This window comes from Gallinula chloropus (genome assembly GCF_964237585.1).
Source record: "Gallinula chloropus genome assembly, chromosome: 1".
Classification (NCBI taxonomy): domain Eukaryota; kingdom Metazoa; phylum Chordata; class Aves; order Gruiformes; family Rallidae; genus Gallinula; species Gallinula chloropus.
Window position 1 is genome coordinate 64200404 of NC_140085.1, and position 23389 is coordinate 64223792.

Consider the following 23389-nt stretch of genomic DNA (forward strand, 5'->3'; position numbering starts at 1 on the left):
ACAATGGTGCCAGGAGTGTTACTTCAGTTTCGTCTTTATTAAGAAGATTTAAAGGAACTAAAATTGACTATCAGTCTGGAAATAAATCTTAAAATTACAGTAAATTAACACAGGGAATAAACCAATACACAGTAGCGCTTCATGGAGGAATACCTGAAAGAAGCCAGAAACAACTTACATGTCTGCAAGAATCCCAGTGCAACCTGTGTACAGATCAGCTAGAATTTTGGAAGCTTCCCTGTCACATCAGCATGGTGCTCCCTCCAGCCAAACTAATTAGCCTGACTTCTTAATTAATTAGCCTGGCTGCCACGCTCCTCTCGTTTTTCTGTATTACTTCTGGTTCCAAAGCTGGTTTGTTCACCGTTAACACAAGTATATCTAGGTGGTGGGATGAATGGTCACTGGGTTGACTTTCCTAACCGTAAGAACAAAAACACTGACCTGCTTATTCTAAATAATACTCTAAATTATATCCAAGCACAGACATGTCTCCTAAATTTGTCTGTTTTGGCTTGCTGATATATGTGGTGGAACTGACTTGGGAGAACAACATGAAAGAAGAGCTCTACTTCAGGATTCAGATGAAATATCAGGAATAGGGAACTTCAGTATATTCCATCACTCCTAAGAAGGGTCAGCTCCAAGAAGCATAAAAATCCTAACCTTCTGAAGGAAGCACAGAGAGAGTCTAGCAGCTACTTCCAAATACAAGCAAACTGAAAATATCCAAACTGCAAACACAGACAAACTACAAATGGTAAAGAATAAATATTTTCTATAAAGGCAGACACTCGAACAAGAGCCTAATTAAAGAAAATAAAGCAAAAATCCAAAACATGCTGTTCAAGATTAGACATGCGAGTAAATTCAAAATTACATGCTTTCCTTTTCTTCTTCAGTTGAAGCTTGAACTGCACTAATTTTTAGCATACCTACTCGTCTTTTGTAAACAACGTGCAAAATGAAGAATGCCTACCTGCTATACAAAGCATGCATGCAGATAAAAACAGAGGACACAATCACTGCAATTAATAGCAAATCTTCATTACCATTAAACAGGGATCTCTTTCAGTCTCAGCTCCTTAAAGAAAGCTGTAACTTCCCCTGCAGCAATTAAACTTTCCTCCAAAAGGCATCTTCAGAAGAATATAGAGAGACGGACTCTTATCTTATACTAATTAAGTTTTCAGCAATTACCCTCAAATAAGCAAAGCGATATGGAATTAGAACTAACATGAAATGAAATCAGTCCCCTACTCTTCACTGAGCCTTTTGTTTTCTCTCTTTTGTGTTCATTTTTTGTTTGGGGTCTTTCTCACCAGTCATAATGGACAGGTTTTGTCAATGTCAGCCAGAAATAAACTGGAATAACTCTGTGGAACTGGGAAACCAGGGTGAGGTCTCATACTAAACACATTTACAGGCTAATTATAGACTGTCTTTCAGTATCTGTGTCATCGGTATTGGTCTGCTTGTTTAGACCGATACTTTACAGCACTGACACACCAATAAAACCTTCCGATCTGATGGACGGCTAACTGCCTCGCAGGTAGACAACCCCAGAGGGATATTCTAAATCACTTTAATCCAACACGGCCCAGATGCTCTGCAAGGCTGGAAACTCCTCTCATGTACCAGCTAAAGCTTAAAGGGCTTTTCTGAGCAGGCAAAGCAACACGTAATACATAATCGTGTTGTTTTCCAGAATGCTAATCCGTGCATGTGACACGAGCATACCAATAATGCTGAATGAATTAAGAAGTGTTACTACAATGTACAAACACAATCCTACCTTTTCCTAATGCAAGGTCTGATGTACTGCACTTTAATGCCAAAGAGACCTTCTTAATTTCCAGTGACTGGCAGAATACACTCTGAACATATTTATAATCACAAAATGAGAACTACTTTGCTTGTCATTGTCCGTGTCTAAAGTCTAAATGTCCAGTCTTGGTGTTAATTTAGAAATTAGATCCTTCAGGGGCTAGCTCCAATTGCTACACAAATTTCTACTACCCTGAAATAAAATTCGAAACACGCCTAGTTTTGTGGCAAAAGACACAATAATCTATACCCTTCTCTGGGGAGTCATAAACGTTGGATTTCAGAGGAACAATGTTTGATGTTCAAGTCTCAACGTGAGGATTTGTATTTCCCTCTGTTTATCACACCATTAGAGCACAGAGCAAGGTATCCCAGGCTCCTGGAAATGACATCGATTAAGTTTTTAGGATAATTTTTAAGGACAGAGTTACAAAAGGCGATGTGACGCTGCACGTCTTGACAGAAGTATCATTTCACACATTGTGCCACTCAAAAGTGTTCTGCACTAAGTGCAAAATGTGAACCACTGACTATATAACAGCTTGTGTGCACGCTGCATCCAGTTAGTCTGCACACTATTAATTTAAATTCTTTGTAAAGCACTTGTGAATGTTTGATTATGTGGATATTGCTGGGGAAATAGAAATGCGTGTTGTTGCTTGCAGAGAATAATATCCTCATACATCATAAAACTGTTACTTGAGATTTCCTGATAGAGCGGTGCAGAGAGTCCTGCACGCTGCTGGAATAATAGAGGGTTTCCACCTCTTGGCCTTCACAGAGACTAAATTCATGACCAAGAAGTAAAAAACTACACAGCTAAAATAAAATCACCAGAAAAGCCATCAGGACAAAAACGTGTTGGAACTTCACACTAACATACTATACTGGCACAATTATTCGAATACAAGAAAAGTGTTTGGAGGTTTTTTAGATCTTTTTCTGCATGAATCTCATGCAAAGCATTTCAAGTTACAAAAACTGTACATAGCCCAACAGTTTATTTTATTTCCAAATGTTTAATTAAGGCATCATAAATATGTGAGCTTACATCAAAATATAATTGTCTGGAATTATTAGCAAGTATCATCATAGTAGAAATTAGAAATCAGCAATTTAACACCTACATTAGTCTCAAAGAGAATCCCCATTCAATGTTGTTGGTTTGGGTTTTTTTTAATTTTATCTATGAGCTTAATATCTGTGTAATTTCTACAAATGATACTGCTTATCCTTTCCCTCTCTCCCCCCATTGAGTTACAGTATTTTCCAGACACCCTTAAAACTCATTACATTTCCCAAACCACACAACTAGGACCATCACTCCTGCTTTAAATGAGAGTGGGATTAGAACTGACTAAGAATAAATGCAAAGCCAAGATCCAACTCTGCCATGCGGAGTACCCTGACTTTGGGGGTACCTTTCCCACCACCAGCCCTCTTTATCATGGTACTCTTTTATAACCATGAGAGCACCTGTTCACCGTTACCATTCCACTTTGTTTAATCACTTTGGTTTGAAGTCTGATGAGGATACTGGTATGGCAAACATGCAAGCTTACTACTACACATATGAGTGTGTGTATAACACAGGAAGGCAGACACCCACACACATGAACACACTTACCAATATTGAGTGCCGAGACTTTATATGTTTTACGTGCTGGTTGAAATGTAACTGAGGGCTAGATCATGCAAAATATAGGACAGTAGTGAATTTCTAATGCTTAAAGTGGAAGATAAAAAGCATCTACTGGAGGGAGGAGAGAATAAATAAATAAGTCTGTGAACGAATTTTGCAAATCTTCTGTTATCCTACATGATAAGTCTCCTAAAAAAAATCTGAAAGCCCTGAAACACTGCAACCTGTACCATGAGAAACAAGTATTTTCTGCAAAGCAACTGTACACGCATATTTTCCTTAGCAAAACCAGGAGACACACAGATATAACTTGTTTAGTCCATGAACTCCATGCTTTTCCCTTATAATCCCTATTGTTATTACAAAAATGACACTACAGAAATAATATGAATCTTCTCGCGTAATTCTCACAACATTATTTTCATTCATTTCTTCAGAGATTTCCAGTATAGATTTCTTGCTACCAGGTATTTCACTTTTACAAATTAAGAGAAAGCATGGACTAATATCCGTTTATTTTAGACTTGATAAATGAACACCCCAACTATAGTTTTGCCCTTTCCTAATGCTGCATAATGCAATCAATAGCTTTATTAAATCTCTCTAAAGGTCTTGTGCAATTTCCTAAATGAATGTTGTACAAACCCAAGAACTATTTATTAAAAGGGTTTACACTTCTGTCACTCAAGATTCCTTAATCAAAACCATTTATTTTACTAAGAATAAGTAGAGGATGCTTTTCTGCAACAGAACACCATTTAGTGATTTATGCAGATAAACTACTACAAAAAGTGACAGCTCTGGTTAAAAAACATTAAGACATACAGTAATTAGTGTGAGAAATACCCAAATGATCTACTGATAAAGAACTACCGATAACAGTACTTACAAGAAATATCTAAACTGGCTACTGAAAAACTTCCTTTTCTGCACTGTTTGCTTGGTATATGACAGAGAAGTTTGCACTGGAAATCAAAGTTTTCATTGTATATACTTCCATCCCCTTCTTAAAAAGTTCTTCAGTGTAAACAAAAACAACATAAACAACAAAAACCCAAACTAACAAAAACCCAAACAAACCCCACAAAAAAACCCCAGCATCCTAGGCTTGAACAGGAAGGTCTCCAAATTAATTGCACACTAAACAACACTACAGATGGATTTGAATGTTCACCATGAGACGCTTTGAGACGCCTGATTTTTCAGAAAACACTAATTATACGTTTCCTGAAAACAAAACCATTTCAGTATATCACTTTTGGCACTTAGGACCTAGGCACCCTAAGTGAGCTGTCTTTTTAACTATTACTTTTATTTAAACTACTCCATAATAGTATTCTGCTTTCATCTCTCACTACACGCAAAGCATTCGAACACACAGAAGTCACACACATCCTGGATGACAGCCCCACGGGAACTCTTCGACTAACATTGCTGTTTACCCAAATGCTTAGTCTGGTACCCATCGTTTTTTATCTCCACCACCAAAACCCTCCCGTCAGTATGACGCTTACCAACCCACACGGACGTTAGCCTGCAGAGATAATGCAAAGGTCTAAACCCGTTTGCCATTATTTCAGTCAAATCAAATGGCTCGCTGCAGACCCTGAGGAGAAATCACTGACACACAGCAGTTTATTGCTGGGCTTTTTATTACTTCTTATTGCTGTACCAAGTATTACTTAACATTAACCGACATAAACAATGGATGGATTTCCAGAGTGCTTGATACAAATAGCAGATGTTTAATGCAATGTGAATGCTAAAGGATCCAAGAGAGGGGAAAAAAATGTGGGAGAGAAAGCTGGAGGGCAGTAAAGGAAGAGAATAAGTGGTAACATAAGAAAAACTTTGCTATATTTTCAAGCAACTGAGCCTTGACACTGGGTGATGGGTGGTTTGCATTTTAAGAAAATAAAATAGACGTCGTTGATTTTATTTGACATGCATATTATTAAATTGCTTTCAATTTTCATAAGCCAAATCTATGGATCATTGCTTTGTTATTTCAAAGTATATCAAATGATTCAATGTTAAAATGAAAAACGAATGCAATCGCCCATTGAGGCTGAATTATGTATCATCTTGGTCATATCGATCTCAAAACGAACAATGCCTTTCTTTTAAATAATACCTGGACAGATCATTATAAATTGCTGCACAGTAACAAACAAGGGGGGGAAAAAAGTCTTTCATAAAGTGTCTGTATAAATATAAGTCCTTTTTTTCCCAGCCTTCAGTCTAATGCAGACTCTAAACTCTCCTTAGACATACATTAGAACAAAGAGCCACACAAAACAAACGAAGAGACAGTCTGAACTTAACTCAAGCTTCTGTTGCGCCAACTTACAGGGCTAGTGCTGTTATGTGCATCCTTTACAGGATATACAGAATAGATCAACAGAGAAAACACATTTCAACTCTCAACACCAGAAGATATGGAGAGAGGAAAAAACAAAAAAGGCTTTTGTTGCCTTCATAAATACTATTTTCTAACGTAAATACTAAGAGCACTGACATGATGGAAAATTGCCAAGAGCCATTTTCCTACCACCACAGTTAATAGAGCATGAGCATTCTATGGCTGAAAACAACACACCACTGATTACTGAGCACTTCCAGTATGAATACTGCTGCAAAGAAAATGATCAAGTGCTACTACTGTATTGCTTCCCATCGCTGCAAAACCGAGGTGCAAGTACACAGAAAACTCCAGAAATCCATACCATTTACAAATTGTAACAATGAGGTAAAATAAATCTTTTCATCTGGCATGCATAAACCTGATTTGCATCATAGTAATAGAGACAGGAATGTTTATATTGGTACAACACTATACATACCATAATTTACCTCTTTTGTATTTGTCTTAAAGTGAGATTGCATTCAGAGGTGATAGGAACAGTAGAGCAGTGAAATTTTGGGAAGAGGGGCAGGTGTTTCACATTACCAGTATCTCAAGTATAGGTATCATATTATTCCACCTGGAGATAAAATTACAATATAGCTAATCATATACACTGCATCTGAAGGCAATGGTTTTTGTGCAGACCATATCTGTTCCTCTTCTCCTCTCCTCCAGAGTAAGATGGAGAAATATGAACAGACTGTCTAGATAGCTCCTGAGTAGGTCTTGCTGCTTATGCTAAGCTCTGAAAGAAAGTTTGACTTACATTCTTATGCAAATTCTTTAGATAATATTATATTAGGATACATTTTTACTATATTAATAAAAATATTTGCCTTCCTGTTGTTGATTTTTTATTTCAAGAATTAAAGAAGTTATGAGTACACTTTTTCTGATAAAAGACAGTGTGTATCTATTAATTTAATACACTAAGAATCAATAACTTTTTATGACATCTCAGAAAAGGCCATCACTCTGAATTCCAAAGAAACACGAATAACAGACGACTCATCCTGTTTCTGTGCAAACTCTCGCCTCCCCTCGTGTGCCTGAGGATGTAAGCACTTAAAGGAAGCCTGGCCACAGAATCCATATTCAACCTTACAAGAGGCTCACAGGAACGCCCTGGTGGATCAGTGGGACCGACGTGAAAGTCAAAGCTGAACTTCTTGGTGCATTTATATAGCTTGGAGAGATTGATCCAAGTGAATTCATTCCTTCATTCTGTTCCAGGTCAACATGGGCAGCTGCCAGCAATGTGCTATGCAGTTACCCACCATGGGTGAAAAATCACAGTTAAAAAGCAGCTGTGCAAGACTGTGACACAATCACAGAATCACAGAATCATAGGGACCCCGAGAGATCATTGGGTCCAACCCCCTTGCCAAAGCAGCTCCCCAGCTCATATTGCACAGGGAGGCATCCAGATGGGTCTTGAATATCTCCAGAGAAGGAGACTCCACCACCTCCCTGGGCAGCCTGTCCCAGGGCTCTGTCACCCTCACTGGGAAAAAGTTCTTCCGCATGTTGGTGCGGAACTTCCTGTGCTCCAACTTGCAGCCATTGCCCCTTGTCCTATCTCCACAGACCACTGAAAAGGGGCTGGCCAATTCCCCCTGCATCCCATACTTAAGATATTTATAAACATTCATTAGCTCCCCCCTTAGTCTTCTTTTCTCTAGACTGAACAGTCCCAGCTCACTCAGCCTTTCCTCATATGGGAGATGCTCCAGGCCCCTAATCATCTTCGTAGCCCTTCTCTGGACTCTCTCAAGGAGGTCTCTGTCTTTTTTATACCAGGGAGCCCAGCAAAAATACCCAGGGAGACAGGGAAAAAAAAAAAAAAAAAGCCTTCTCTAGGCATTCGCTCCAGATTTGCCACAGTAAAAAGCAGAGCCAGGACCTGAACCTCTATGAAGCTTCACTTGCCTGAAGCCAGACAGCTGAGCATTGGGCTCCACTCAGCACACATCCTGGTAGACTGAGGCAGGCAGTACTACTACATCTATGAATAAAGAGCATAATAAAGTCTTTTTTAAAGCATCTTCCAGAGTTACTACTGAACCCCATATCATTATCAGCGGGGGTGGGGGGTGGGGGAATAAAATAAAAAAGGAATTAAATAAGCAGGATAGAAAAGTAGAGTAGCTGAAACCTCCACCAGAGCTGAGAACCGCTCTGAGCATGGAAAACAATGGGAAGAGATGGACGTGGTGCTTCGTTCTGCACCTGGAAGCAATAGGTACTAGTGAAGAGAAAGACAACAATTAGAAAGTATCCTTATTTCTGACAGTTATGGCTTCAGACATACTTGAAGTGTTTAATAGTTTCAATTAACTTAGAGAGTAGAACCCAGTCACGAAAATGTGTTACAAAAATGGAAGACTACTGCAATCCATATAAAACTAAAACTCTAGAAAGAAATGCTTTTAGTCTGAAGTTACAAAAGAAAAGTGACACACTAGAGAGAAACTGATGACTGATAAAAACTGAACTGCACTCCTGAAGTTTGGCAAGGAGCTAACAAGAGCTGAGAACAGAAGAGGTTGTGACAGACCTGGGACAAGCACTTCAATGAAAGACTACCAGGAGACTCAGAGAGAAGGAAAAGCAGAGCCTGACAAACAACAGGAGTCATCCAGTCTAGAAGAAAGTTTATAGATACCAGACAGATCTCTGACACAATGAATAAGATTGATAATCCAATACTCCACCAGAAAAGAAACCTGAGACAGAAAATCATGCAGAGCTCAGAGAATATGCGGAGCTGCACACACAGTGACAGTCTGGACAGGCGAGACTGCTCTTCAGTGTGGGGTAAGAAATATTGGAAAGGTGATGGATTAGATCTCTTCTCTCCACCAAAAGAGTATATGTTGTTGTCAAAGGGGACGATGACAGCAACACCAACTCCTATTAGTATTTCCTGGATACTTGGGTGATACACAAATGCCCTAGGGTATGTAACTGCTACACTTTTACATAAAATATGCCTTGTTAGTTCCCTTAAATCATATTTAAGCCAAATTAAGGTCAAAAATAAGTAACAGATTTTATCAATAACTTTTAAAACAGGCAACACTGTTAACAAATGCTTATGAAAGTTACCATCAAATAGACAAAATCTATGTTTAATGTGTTTACACCGATCCATACTTCCATCCATCTTGAGTTGTCACTAACAAGTGGGTAATCACAGCTCCAGTCCTTGTGAACACCTTATGTTTCATGTTTTCCCTATCATTGAAAAATTAGTCAGAAGTTCTGGTCTGAGAATTCATCTGCAAGAGATGAACTTCTCCCGGAGCACTTCCAGGTGCACTCCTCCACTCCCTCTCAGATCTTCATATTCCTGCACATCCCTTGGTAAAACCACAACAGGCTTTTACCAGTCTCACCTTTGAAACATTCCCAGGATCTAAACACAATCTTTCATCCTGATTCATTCTGTTTCCCCCATTTTTGAGACACAGTCTGTCCGCTTTTCTTGATAGTGCTTGTTCGCTCCCTTAGATATGCAAATATCTGTTTGTTAGACTAGAAATTATCTTCCATACTAAACTGGCTGGTAAGCAGCTTCTTACTTCAATGACTTCAACGAGGGGATAAAAAACAGTTCTCCCTCCCTTTGGTAGTTCATTTGCATTTTGCAGTGTGTAATGTGACCTCCTCGGAAGCTTACATTCTGTACCTATCTTTACCTGCACTATACAAACATCTAAATAGAATAGAATATATGCTGCTCATTACTGGCGACTACCTGAGAATGGTAATGCTACCACACCAGTAATGAACCACTCTGGGATAGCAGAGGGCCTGCAGCAGCTGATCCCCATTGCAGCCTCGCTGCTCTGTAAGTCAGAGAGCAGAGTAAGGCAACGTAAAGAACGTGCGCCTTCCCTTACTTTTGCACAAGCAAGAACCCACATAAAATGGGCACCTTTTTTTTTAATCACCTACAGGGGGAGATATTTTGAGAGACCACTGATGTAAAATATTTTTATGTTAGGTGAATACACAAAATGGTGGCAGATGCCATTTGAAAAGGTTATGCTTTAACCTTGCGACGGCACGGAGAGAGTATCAAGTTTTACACAGTAATACCTCACCTGGGAAAAAACAGGAAGGGGGAGGCAAGAGGCTTTGGACAGCTTTGGAAAGACAGAAAAAAAAAAAAGCCAAGCTAAAACTAAGCAGAAGAAAAGAGTAACATAAAAGGCGTACAATGGAAGTAATGTACTGGAAGTATGGAGAGCTGTTAATGCAAACCACGAGGACAGCATTGTCATCATGCACAGACAACAGAAAAGATACTGAGTTTCCTTGGAATAATGGATTATGCAATCAAATTTGTGCCAAATACTGTTTTCTTTAATCAGCAACTTCTCTTAAGGACTACTGAGAAATCCCATTTACAGACATCAAAAAAGTCCATGAGAAGGCAACAAGAACTGAGTTAGACAAAGAGATCTCCCTGTAGTTCCACAGACAATTCAGAAACAGCATGACAGGAAACAAAGCTAAATTCTTCAAGTATCTTTAAGGTGACATCAGTGAAGTGCTCTAACATAATCACTGAACAGTTGAGGTTGGAAGGTACTTCTACACATTATCTCGTCCAACTCCTCTGCTCAAGCAGGGCCACTAAAATACAGTATTTTGTATATTTTTACTAATATATTTATACTAATTTATTCAAATATATTTATACTAATATATTTTACTAATATATTTGTTGTAAAGCATCTTCTGTTAACGTGCATGTTTTACTCAGAATGCAATTCTCAAGTAAACACAGAACTCTTGTTATGTCCCAACAATTTTTTTTTCTGTATTCAACAACCATAAGAACTGCAGAGAAACAAAGAGGGTATTCCTACTTCTCCAGATATTTTGTGTTTCAGAAATTTCAGGGTGATGACCAAAATGCTACAAAGGTAGCCTGGAACACCAGAAATGCACTATCTTGAGCTGAAAAACACCGGACTACTTCTGACAAAACAAAGATTCAGTGCTAATGGAACTGAAAGGTCCTGTCTCAGAGTACCAAGAAGTGCAGTGGGAAAAGCCGAAAGGTATTGCCAGAAGGCTTGAGAGACACAGTTGAAATAGATGAGAAACACAGACAAACAGAGAAACAACCCAAAGAAATTAAGTTTGTGTGAGACAGCCAGTTAGCAAGGGCCCAGAAGCTGAGGAAATACTGCCGAAGAGACTATGAATACAAATGTGAGAAACATTTTGAGGGGGTGGAGGAAGGAGGGAACAAATGAAAGCAGAAGGAGAATACAAGTTTAATCTTGAATACATGATTTAATTACACTTACTTTAAGACACCTTGTTAGGATACATTTGCAATTCCTCAGGCTCATTGCAACAAGGCTTAGCATATTTTCAATACAAAGAACAAGAAGAAACAAAAATTACAGGAAAAAAAACCCTATCTTTTTCATTGTTCAAGTACAAAGACTTGGGAGGAGTTTAAGGTTCATGAGGTACTGAAATAACTCACTGCAGAGACTGATGGTTATTAAGTGGAGATGTCCACACTTTAGACACTCATGCACTCTGCCCTTCTGAAGAACTTTACATAGCCGAGCGGGCTGCTGAAGTGTCAGGAGCTATGAAATTAATAAAACCTGGGAAGAGCTATAGGTGGAGGATTACTGATAGAGCAGCTTTACATGGTGAAGTTGTATTTGAGAGCAAAGTATATAGACAAAAGGCAGTGACAAAGAGAATTCAATGACCACATGAGCATCAAAGATGCTGAAGGAAAAAACAGCAGTTTAAGCTGAACTAGCAAAAGAAGCCATAAAAAAGAAATGGAAGTTAAGTGCACATAAAGCAGATAAAAATTCAGTACGACCAATTGCACCTACCAGGTAACAGAAGCTGAGAACCTTCCCCATCAGCACTTTTATTGGCAACAAGAAGGAGATGTAGCAAGAAAACCTCTCCCAAAACCCAGATGTAGCACATTCTTCTAAAAAGGCACTACTTGTCCATGTACAATCTTGTCTATAGTCTATGTTATACTGTGGCATTACAAAGCCATGGAGATAAATGTCTGCTCCCAATACTACTAGCCTACTGAATACATAAACTTTTCCAATTATGCAGCGATCAGAATGGCTTTCCTGAGTAGAATTTCATTCCCTGCATCATAGATTTAAACATTAAAGTTATATTAAAGAACCATAACAAAGTTAGGTTCAGAAACCTCATCTAAACTTGATAACCTATGAATAATTTACATAAAATAATATAGTTTTCATTTTAAAGTGTTTCTATTATGACAACTTTTCTCTTTTCGAGACGTAATTTTTCCATACCATCTTGCTTCATTATTATTTACAGAAAAAACAATTTCTGATCATTCCACTTAAAAGGAAAAGAATCCAATTAAAGATTTTGCTGCATCAGTAATGCTTGATGAAGACCATGAAAGAGCATGCAGTCTTTTCTTTTCAGAAAATGTAAAAATAACTTGCACAAAATAAGTACTGCAAAGTCTATTAGGAGAAAAAGAATAACCTGCTAGATCTTCAGTGTAATGAAAGGCCAAAAAAGAACTGGTGTGGGATCAGGATCTAATACTCCTTGAATTTAGAAAGGTTCGTTTTCGCTCCTATTAACGCAGTTCAGACTAGACAGATAACTCAATGTGCACCATGGAAGTGTTCTTAAAAATCTGAACAATACCATACAGAGGACCATCAACGCCCTGTAGTGACTTAGTAAGCGAGCACTCTAAGTCATCAAATCATCTCCACTGAAAATATGCAAGATTCACATTGAAGTCTATGAAGCAAGTTCTTTACACTGAAGGCATCATCTTCTGTAAGAGGCTATAAAATAGCCTGAATGAAACAGTTTTTTTCATGTAGTTCCTGGTCTCTTTTCAGTGCTGGAACAATGTGTAACAGTATTGGTTCAAATGTAAATCAGATTCAAAATGACTAAGGACTTGCTTAAAGCAAACGATTAAGTATGTGGAAGATCAAAGCGTAGCACTTCACTGACATCTGAGAATGAAATGAGAGATGCAGAGGGGGAATGAAGAAACACAAAGAACTGGGGGACTCTTCCTTGGTGTAAGCATTAAAAATCTGCCTGTTTGAATCAAACAATGACAACTGCGTTAGTGGAGGAACCGTCTCCTTATCTCATGGCATTACTTGATGAAAGGCACGTTACAGTATTTCTATGAGAGGACAGTTTGCTTTGTTTTTTCACGCTATTATTTTGATGCTCCCCAAGAAGATATTTTATTCTTAAAGCCAATTTTGTTCTCTCTCATTTAGCAAACATTGATTATTTTTTTTTTTTTTACCCGTCTGCATTTCAAATACAGCTAAAACAAGCAAGGCTGGTTTTGTTTAATACCTTCAAAGGTGCTGAACCTCCTCTGGCTATCTGAAATAAAAATCCACAGCTGTGACTAGTTCTGTATGGATATTCCAATGCCAATTTTCTTCTTTTTCAAAGCTCCAATGGCTGTTTTAAAGATGTACAATGCATCCTTCTTCAAAGATGACAGGAAAGGTACTGCACTTTGCATTACCATATATGATCTCAGTACATTCCTTGCTGCCTGCTCTGCCTGTGAGTTCAGCTTGATGTCAGCTTGCAGGTATTACAGTAATGACCAAAAATAGTCATCCACAGAGACAAATTACTAGGGACTTCAAAAATACCAGCTACCCTGCCAGCAAGAAAAAAATGAAACACATGTTTATCCAAAGGCACTTTTGTCTCTTGCCATAGCTATACACAACACAAGGAACTACTATTTCACTTATAAGTGAACTGGGGACAGTTCTCTTTAACATTATCTGTATAAAAGGACAGAGGGCACCCTCAGTAGCTTTGCAGATGACACCAGGATAGGTAGGAGTATTGATCTGCTTGAGAGGGATCGGGACAGGCCAGAGAGATGAGCCAAGGCCAACTGCATGAGGTTCCAGAAGGCTCAGTGTTGGGTCCTGTACTTGGGTCACACCCAACCCCATGCAACACTGCAGGCTTGTGGAAGAGTGGCTGGAAAGCTGCCCAATGGAAAAGGACCTGGCGGTGCTGGTCAACAGCCAGCTGTAGATTTCAGCAATGAAGTAACATTTATAAGCAAGTCTGAATATCATGTTCAGTTTTGGGCCCCTCACTGAAGGAAAGACATTGAGGTGCTGGAGTACGTCTGAAGAAGGGCAACGAAGCTGGTGAAGGATCTAGAGCACGAGTTTGATGAGGAACAGCTGAAGGAACTGGGATTGTTTAGCCTGGAGAAAAGGAGGGTGAGGGGAGACCATATTGCTCTCTACAACTACCTGAAAGGAGGTTGTAGCCATGTGGGTGTCAGTCTCCTCTTGAAAGTAACAAGCATTAGGACAAGAGGAATCAGCGTCAAATTTTGCCAGAGGAGGTTTAGATTGGAGACTAGGAAAAACTACTTCACCGAAAAGGTTGTCAAGCTCTGGAACAGGCTGCCCAGGGAAGTGGTTGAGTCATGGTTCAGTGGTGGACCTGGCACTCCTAGGCCAGTTGTGATGATCTTAAAGGTCTTTTCCAACCTAAAGGATTCTGTGATTCAGTGCTGCTGTGGTAACACAAACTTCACGGAGAAACACACTTGATAGAATTTGCTGAATCGCTAGATTATAATCTGCCTTTTCAAACTTCAGCACTTGAATTAACCAATGGAAAACTTTAAACTTGAGAAGCATCAGACAAAAGATTAATAATAATTTCTCCACATACATTCTCTCATAATTTCATATTAACTGTTTTGTGTAATCAATGCATGAGTTACCTTCATTTAAAAACTAATGTCCAAACACAATTAATTAATTGCATGCAATCTATAATACAGCAAAATGCAAGGATCATGTGAAAATATTCTAGCAACTAATGAAGAAAGGAAAAGAACATTCATGACAAAGTTTTCACAGAACATTACTATTTAGTTTTTACAGTAGTAATCCCTCTGACACCAGCTAAGGCTGTCACTCCTAGGAATGCACCTCTTAAAGTGCTTTTTTCAGAATCAGAGAAATGTCTTGACTTATATCAGGATGCAATCTGAACACAACAATACTAATTAAATCATAGTTAAGGGAGCATGTCTCCAGGCATCTGAATCTCTGTTATGACTTCTCCTCTTGGACTGAAGAAAATCCAAGTTTCATCAGACATTCTGGCCTCTCACAACTCTCATTATCAATTCTAGAGTGTCTCTCCCAGCTCATATTATTTAACTCCTCCCCTCTTCTAGCACTTTAATGATGACTCCCTCTTGATCAAAATCCTTCATGCCCATACCAGACTACTGCCTTTCACAGCCTTAGATGTAGTCCCATTACCACAATTTACTTTGTTCGGATGCTGGAAGAGACTAAAGAGATAACTGAAGAGAGAACTGAACCTTGTATGACTCCACAAGAAAGAAAAGTGGTGGTGTCATCAATCCTCAAGACCCCTTTGGGTGTATGTAATCACAGACACAAAGGAATCAGCCATGTAACAGCTTTATCAGCCTTTCTTATGCAGCATCAGCAGTTGCATCTTTTTGCTGCCCTGTTAAAGTACCCCACTGACATGCCAGTAACTTTCCTCGAGGTCACACTTGCACAGGTCAGTAGTATTTTTTCTCTCCTCATCTATTGAATGAGCTCTGATCATCTTACCAGGCTCATATGGGAAATTATATTTAACTCATTTCCAAATACCTCTTGGTCTCCCTTGCTTTCTTTACAACTTTTCAGGCTTTTACTGTTTATACTGAAGGTTTTAAGTACTCTGCAAGCAGTTGGGAAGCATTTGGGGGTTTGTTTGGAACTAAGTTAAGTATTAAGTAGTCACCTGCAACTGAAGGCAACTAGATTCATTTATTTGATTGGTTTCTTGAAGGTCTGATAAATTTTCTGTCTCTTTTCCTCCAGCACAAGATATCAGGAAACCACAAATATATATGTGATCAGGTTTAAGGCTACACACTGATGTTGAAGTAAAACTGTGGTTACCTACCACTTCCTAGATTTCATATTCTGTTGAGGTCTGCTTTTTCAGCAGCTATTGAATTTGCAGGAGTCTGTGTGTTATTTTGGTTGAAGCAGGACCACTGATCCTTCTTCTTCTTTGTAATTAAAGAGTGGTCCTGTTGCAATGTGCTTCCCTTGACTTGTTATGTGAGGTTTCCATATGAACAAAGCTAGTGCTGGTTGAGTAGAGAGGATTAAGCGTGAGCACTCAGGAAAAATATCAACTTAGCACATCCTCGGAGCAGCAGTTGTCTGCGCTGTTCCAGGCTACATCTATCTTCCCTTGTCAGGGAAGCCACCTGATGCAGAGCTGCATCGCCCAACCCACATAGGAAATACGTTGGAGGTGATTGAATGGCTCACCCAAATATGCTGAACTGGCAGGCATTGCCATCTCCTTGTAATTTTGCATCAATAAATCAACAGTTAAAAGGCATATAATACGAGGTGACTTGAAGTGGCTGTCATTAATTATGTTCTATCTTTTGCTTAGTAACCACCACAACACAGTCTTCAATAAAACTAATCCTAATTACAGTTTGACAAGTTTCCCAAATTATGCTTATGATTTATTTTAGCATGACGGTTTTGGAAACAACAAGAGTTGTTCATTTCCTTTTTATTTCAGAAGTATATCAAGAGGAGGTTACAGCCACAGATAAACAAGCACATAAAGTGTCATTTGCACCTCCAGGAACAAGCAAAGCCAGTGGTAGAAGACACTAGTCTACCATGCTAATATTAAAAATTAAATTTGTAGTAACTGCACTACCAATTTCAGAAACAGAGAAAAAGGTGGCAACTTCCTTCTGAATTCTTGGAACAAATTCATCAAATATTCTCTTCTGTACTTCACTAGCGAGTCTGTAAAAAGTATTTTGTTTTATATGTTCTAAGCCAGTCTCCTACCACTTCCAGTGAGTGTCACACATAGTATCATCCCTTGCAGGATTTGACAAACCGTAGTTCATCATGAAATCATTTACAGTTTTATTTTTCCCTTTAATAAACTGTCTGAGAAGAACATCCTTAATAATATATTTCATACTCTCAAAAGTCTAACTAGTTTTGGGCACAAACAGGGAAGACTAGAAAGAAGGGAGAAAGAGAGTTACAAGTATTTTTTAATTTTAAATTCCATCTCTCAGAATATCACTTCAACATTGCGAATATGCTTTTCTTTGTTGCTAGCCTCATTTTTGGGAATAAAAAAGGATGTTACTGGGTTTGTACAGGTTACAAAAAATATTACAACAGGGGCAAAATTCACTCTTCATTGCTGAAAGTTATAACCAAATTTGGAGAGCTGTGTTATGTACTATAGCTTAATGTACTCTTAAGAATTATCAACTAGCTCTCTAAACTCCTATGAACAGGATTGGAACCTTCATTCTCCAAAGCAGTTTTTCTGCAAAAATAGCAGTCAGAATGAAATAAACCCTTTAAACTCATGTGCTCTGAGAAGAATTTCACAGTCACACTTCAAAAATCATGACCATGAAGCTAATGAAGGAAGAGCCACATCTCCTGTATTCTCTGGTCACCCATAGCTGGCACTGGTTCCTGCAAAAGGCAGAATCCTTGAACTGGCTCACACCTGCCCACTATTCTGCTCTCAGCTTTGGTAGAAAATGGTTTAATTATTAAAAAATTACAGATAAAATATTATTTCTGCTTTCAGTTTGAAGCTTACGCACACCAGCTTTTTCTCTACTCTTTTGCCTTTAGTTCACATTACTCCTAGTGTGGCATACGCTGGATAAAACCATATATATAGTACTGGCTGTATAACTTTTACCCTAAGACTTATTCCTGAGAGGTACCAGTCTCATAAAAAAAAAACCCTAATGCTCTTACTGCCTTACAAGGAGATTGCAAGAATCTTGCAGGACCAGGCTTCCTTTCTCAGCAACCCGCTCACACGAGTGCAAAGGCTCTGAGCATCGCTCCCTGCTATGTTTGCATCGATCCTCAGCTGCGACCCGGGACACTGTAGATAATCCCAATTAGAACGGCCTCAGACTCCGGAAGCATTTGCTGAGGAGCCTCTGCTTGATCTCACTCCCAGCACAAGGAGGCTGGCATACCTCAGGATACAGAGGGAAGCAACAGATGGGAAGGAGGGGAGAAGAAACAGAATCAAAGCTGTTCCACGCTGTTTGCTCGGAGGCTGCCAAAACAGGCACCGACAGCAAGTAGCCATAGGGAACTGAGGATGGAAGTCCTAATTTCTCAGCAGGTGGAAAGCATGGAGATAGCATTTTAAAACAATCCCCTAGGAAACCCTCCATTTTTTACCCTCTCCACACCTTTCTTCTTTCTTTTTTCTTAAATTGTTCCATCCCCTAACAAACAAAATTGCCAGTGGCTTTCAACTTACAGCAACAACCCGGAGGCAACTTACCAGTACTCTGTCAACAACACTAATCTGTGAGCCAAAGAAAAAATACTTCCATTTACAGGGTTTTTTTTTTAAAAAAAAAAATAACTGTTTTCTCTGCAAAACAGGCTTAGGAAAGGTAAACTGATGCAATTGGGTCCCTAGGGCCTGCAACAACTTAAGAGTTCTGCTTCTGTTCCAGCACTGCAGATCTTTCTTTGTCATATTCTGTCCCCCTCTCCTACATGTACACATTGCTATTATGGTTCACTTATATTTGGTGTGTATCTCACAGGGAGCAACTCTGTACGCTCTGGTGTGCAGATGTCCCCTTAACACACACATTACCGACCACACAGTAAAGACTTTCCCTCATCATCACTGATCTCTGGGGGACACCTGTCCCAGATCAATGAATCAAAAACTATCCAATGCGATTTAAGGGGGAAAGCAGGGCTTTTTTTATACCCTTGAATCTGGGGGCTTGATACTGTACTGATAGGGTACTCCAGTACCTACCATTACAAGCAAAATTTCTAAATCCAAGCACCAGTTTGCGCAGTTTAAGAATAAAAAATGTAATAGGTATAATGATGTTTTAAAGAGAAGAAAGAAGCAGGCACACGTCTACTTTGCACTTCAACCAGCTTTAGAAGTTTCTCCCACACTGTATGGTCTAGTTACTAAGCCAGTAGTTTTTTTCTGGCTGAGGATTGTGATTTTCACACATGGCCTACCTCCTAGCATAGCCTTCACCAGAGAAGATCCCAAATAACAAGATGCATTCTTTCTCCTGTAATCCAAATCTATCATTGGAATCCTTCCCATTCCAGTCTCTTCTCTCATTTCTTCATCTTCTGCCAGAAAAATTCTTATTTGCATACTTCAACCAAGGCAGCAAGAAATCTTGTATCTCCACCGATCATCTTGCCAAGACCTGCTTTGGAAGTGCTAACAAGGGAGGTGATACCCAAACAGTCTTATCTGCCTGGGCTTATGAATGAACCCTTGAGTCATTTCCCACAAGGTATGAGATTCCTTCCATCATTGCAGGAACCATTCCACAGTCATATCCTGACAGTGACTGAAACACATTCAACTCTCTTGTTTTACAGAGAGGTACACAGGGGATGTGTGTCACCCACAAAAAAGCAACACTGACTTTTTACTGAGAGCAGCTATGGCAGTAACAATTCTCTTTGGGATGATAAGAAGTTTGATAGGAACCAATCTTAATCTTGTCTGGAAGGGTACAGTGATACCCTAACAAATATCTTAAACTGTCTTTGCACCCTGAATTAAAAAATTCAACACCTCACCCCCTTTGGTGATCAGGTAAATCCTGTATCTTGCTTTACCCAAATGCTTCTGTGAGCAGCACTGAATGAACAGTAGAACTGGAAATGAACAGTTGTAAAAACCCCACAGCACAAGATTGTCCCTTTTTTCATTTCTTAGACTCTCTCTCTCCCTTCTGCCTTTCCATCCCTGTCAATCAGTCGCTGTATTGTATGCTGAAGCAAGAGGGTTTACATCACTTACAAAGTCTCAGATAATCTACCATAAATGAATGCTTTTATTCATCTGACTTTTTTCTTTTTCACAATACCTGCAAGGTTCTAACCTTGGTGAGAACTGGAAGCACCAGGTTTTACAAATGAATCTGCCTCCTCAGCTACAGCGTTGATTTTCTACAACCCAGCTCTGGGAAAGAACTGCCTGTAGTAAAGTGTAGTAAAGCTGACCACAGCCTATATCAATACATGAAAGAGAAAGAAACTGAATGGATTTGGGGAAGGTGCGGAACTGACATAGTCTGAAAAGGAAAATCATATATTGCCTAGTGAATATACACTTAAATCAGTATTCTAGTATCCCACAAAATAGAAACAACGTGACCAATAGTAACAGCTACTGTTACTTCTGGACCTGAGTTGTGGCATCTAATCTAAGTGCCAAAAGTAAGACACTTGTATTTTGTCTTTAATGTTTTTTGAATAGCTAGTGGTCCTAGATGGAAATAGGTTATCATGTCATGCCTAAATTGTCACACTTTCCCTTGATTACCAAGGGGCATTTTTCTCTGACTTGTTCCTCCCTTTGGCTCCAAACCCAAGGTCTGGCACGAAATCAGAAAGTTTCACTCCAAGCCAGTGAACTACCACATAAGGTCTCCAGGTTCAGCCTTTCCTGCTTGCACATCTCCTTCCTGCCCACTCCTTACACATCAACAATAGCTATTGAGTCTAAGTACCTAACAGCTCTTTGTGTACAGACAGCTCACCCACTCCTCTACCAGTCAGGATACATTATGTATGGAAGAAAAATCAAAACTGCATACACAATACTTTATAAATAGCATGCTTTAGAAGAAATGTCTTCATTTAATGAAAAATTAAACACTCAAGGTGACAATGAACTTTGAGAAACATAAAGAATCCTATCGGTCACCGGAGCTAGAATTCAGACTCCACGTGATTCGCTTCTGTCAAGAAACTATGAATCGACATTTTCTGGTAGGAATACCAGAAGCAGAAGACTCTAACCTCATTCAAACTGGAGGCTGATGAGTTGCTGCTATGGCTTGAAGTCAAAGACAAAATGCAATGGCCCAGGAGGTCCCTTTCCAGGCTGTTCCCCAACTACATGGTGCATTCCCCAACTTGGCCCTAACAAACTCTGCATCTCCTCCTAGTCCGGGTGCTTCCCATAGCAAGTCTATTTCTACAACTGTGAAAATACTTATTTATAGCAAGTGTACAACTAATCTTTCTGGAGATGTTACCCAACAGCATTTAGAAGAAATCTCAATTTTGGGAAAGAGAAGCAGCCTAGTGGTACTCAGTGACACAGTTTGTGCTTGCTTCTCAGTCACTTAGTTGAAGGCTGCCAAAATAACCCAGGTGCCAAGAATAGTTAACTGAAGACATTCTTGGCTCTTTTGGAAACTTGACACCAAAAGGACAGTTCTGAATGTTTTCTTCAACACACAGAACAAAAAGCAACAGCTTTGACTCTGGAGAGCCTGATCTGTACAGCAAACAGCATTCGTAAGCTGCATGCATGCTGTGGAAGCACACATATGTACATGGGAAGCAGAGAGAAATAGTACTAAAAAATGTTTTTGTCACTTGACTTTTCCCAGAATTAATATGGGGAAGAAATGCTGTCCCCCCATCCTTGAGAGAGGGCTTGGGATGCTTATGCAAGCACAGAAGTGTGATGTTACTAACTAAAGTGGTCTACTTCTGCCTTTTTAAATTCCTTTCTTTGACATCTTCTGAAAGGAAAAAGCTCTTTAGTGTTCAGAGGGAAGGGATAGATGGGAGGAAGCACTCACTCACTCAGCATTTCCCCAGATAACACAATCTTTGACCAAATAATCTACTTCTAGAAATACTGGTACACGACTTGTATGACTGCATGGGATAACTTAGCAGCAGTAATGTACACGTGACACGGGCTTTGTTTCCCACAGTTCAGGGGACACAAAAGGTTACCCGAGGCCACACTGTTGTAGAATAATATTACCTTTGTCCTTATTTCCTCAGAACAAGCTGCTGCCAAAACATGCAGGTGCTGCTGTGAAAGAACAGGCAGTGATGCTGATCTACCTGAAACAAAGGGAACCTTTGCTGACAGGCTCCTACAGAATTTCAGTCGACTTCTCCTGAAGCAGTGAGAAGATTCTTGCCTGTTTGGCACCCAAAAACTTGAGAACAGCACCCATTCAGCAAAAAGTCTGTCTAGCAGACAATTTCGATGTATATACTCCACAGTCCATGCAGAAATCCTTAAGTCACTTCTCCAGTCCAGAAGGGAATTCAAATCCACAGCTACCATTACAAACTTAAAGCTGGAGCCAGATTTGCAGCCAACTGGGATTCAATGAAGTGGGTTTTTTGCCATGTGCTGCACGGACCCTCCATGTTCCACAATTCTGCCTCCAAAAATATTTACAAGAACAATATAAATCTCTCAGTAGCCGACCAGGCACCCCAGTTTTTCAACGCCCAGCAGCTCACCTAAAACACAAAGGCACAGTAGACCTATTTCACATGAACATGACCTGTTTAGGAGGCCCATCTACTGGAGGGTGGATCTGCTCTCACAAAAGGACATACATTCAGCTATTGCACAGAGACGCTGCTGTCTTGAGAATCTTGTTCCCCAGTCTGACACAGGAAAAGGCAATCACTAATTATGTATATGGAGACAGCTTCTTTCTGGGGATTTGTGTAGTGTTTCTCTGCAATAAAGAATGTTTCTAGCCATAGAAGCAAGCAACAAAGGTCAGACAACATTCTTTGGTTCTGAGCCCAGCTTTAAGAGATGGATTACAGAGTGTGAAGAAATTCTGAATTTATGAAATTGCTTGATGGAAACAGAGTGGAGCTTTTTTTCACACAGAACAGTTGCAAGAAATTGGCTTGCTCCTTCTGCCAGCTCAAAGCTTTGAATCGATGTCTGTGGACACCATTTCAGGTTTTTCCCATTGACTCCACTGGGCACGGAATCACACTTCAAACAGCCTATATGGCTAAAGCTCTAATTATCTCACTGTACCTGAAGATTATCCCTTGGGCTTTTCTGTGCCATTATTTCCTCTGGATGCTTTTATTCTACCCAAGAAATCGTTTAACAAAATGGCGTAAATTCTCCACAACACTATAAAAAAAGACAATTTGCTTTCTCAGACAGTAAAAAGTCCATGGCAAATGATTCTCCCTTTTTACATAATTTACTTGGTAAATACTATGTCAGTGTTCAGGTGGCTGTACTAGCTCTTCAAGGGACCACAGCCATATCCTTCTCAACAACCATTTTCACTGCTATCTCGTCAACATGAGCTTGAAGAAAAATCTCACAGAAAGAGATGAGAACATTTCTCAGCTGATTAACAACTTTTCCAGCAATAATAACAATCTGTCCCTTTACTTCTCCAGCTACCTTAACATTATCTCAGACACACTGAAAAGCGGTGATTCATTTCAGGCTCATTTGCAAATGGAAACTGAAATTTCAATTATTTATGCTTTTGCACAGAAATGGCAAGTGTGCATAGAGAAACATCTGAAAGGTAATAAAATATCAGT

The 23389-nt window shown here is 39.4% G+C and overlaps 1 protein-coding gene across 1 annotated transcript in view; it reads right to left on the minus strand.

Moving 5' to 3' along the window:
• TRHDE (thyrotropin releasing hormone degrading enzyme) overlaps positions 1-23389 on the minus strand; it is a gene marked incomplete at its 5' end in the record, with an annotated part of 210923 nt that overhangs the window by 122476 nt on the left and 65058 nt on the right. The gene's annotated exons all lie outside the window — the stretch shown is intronic.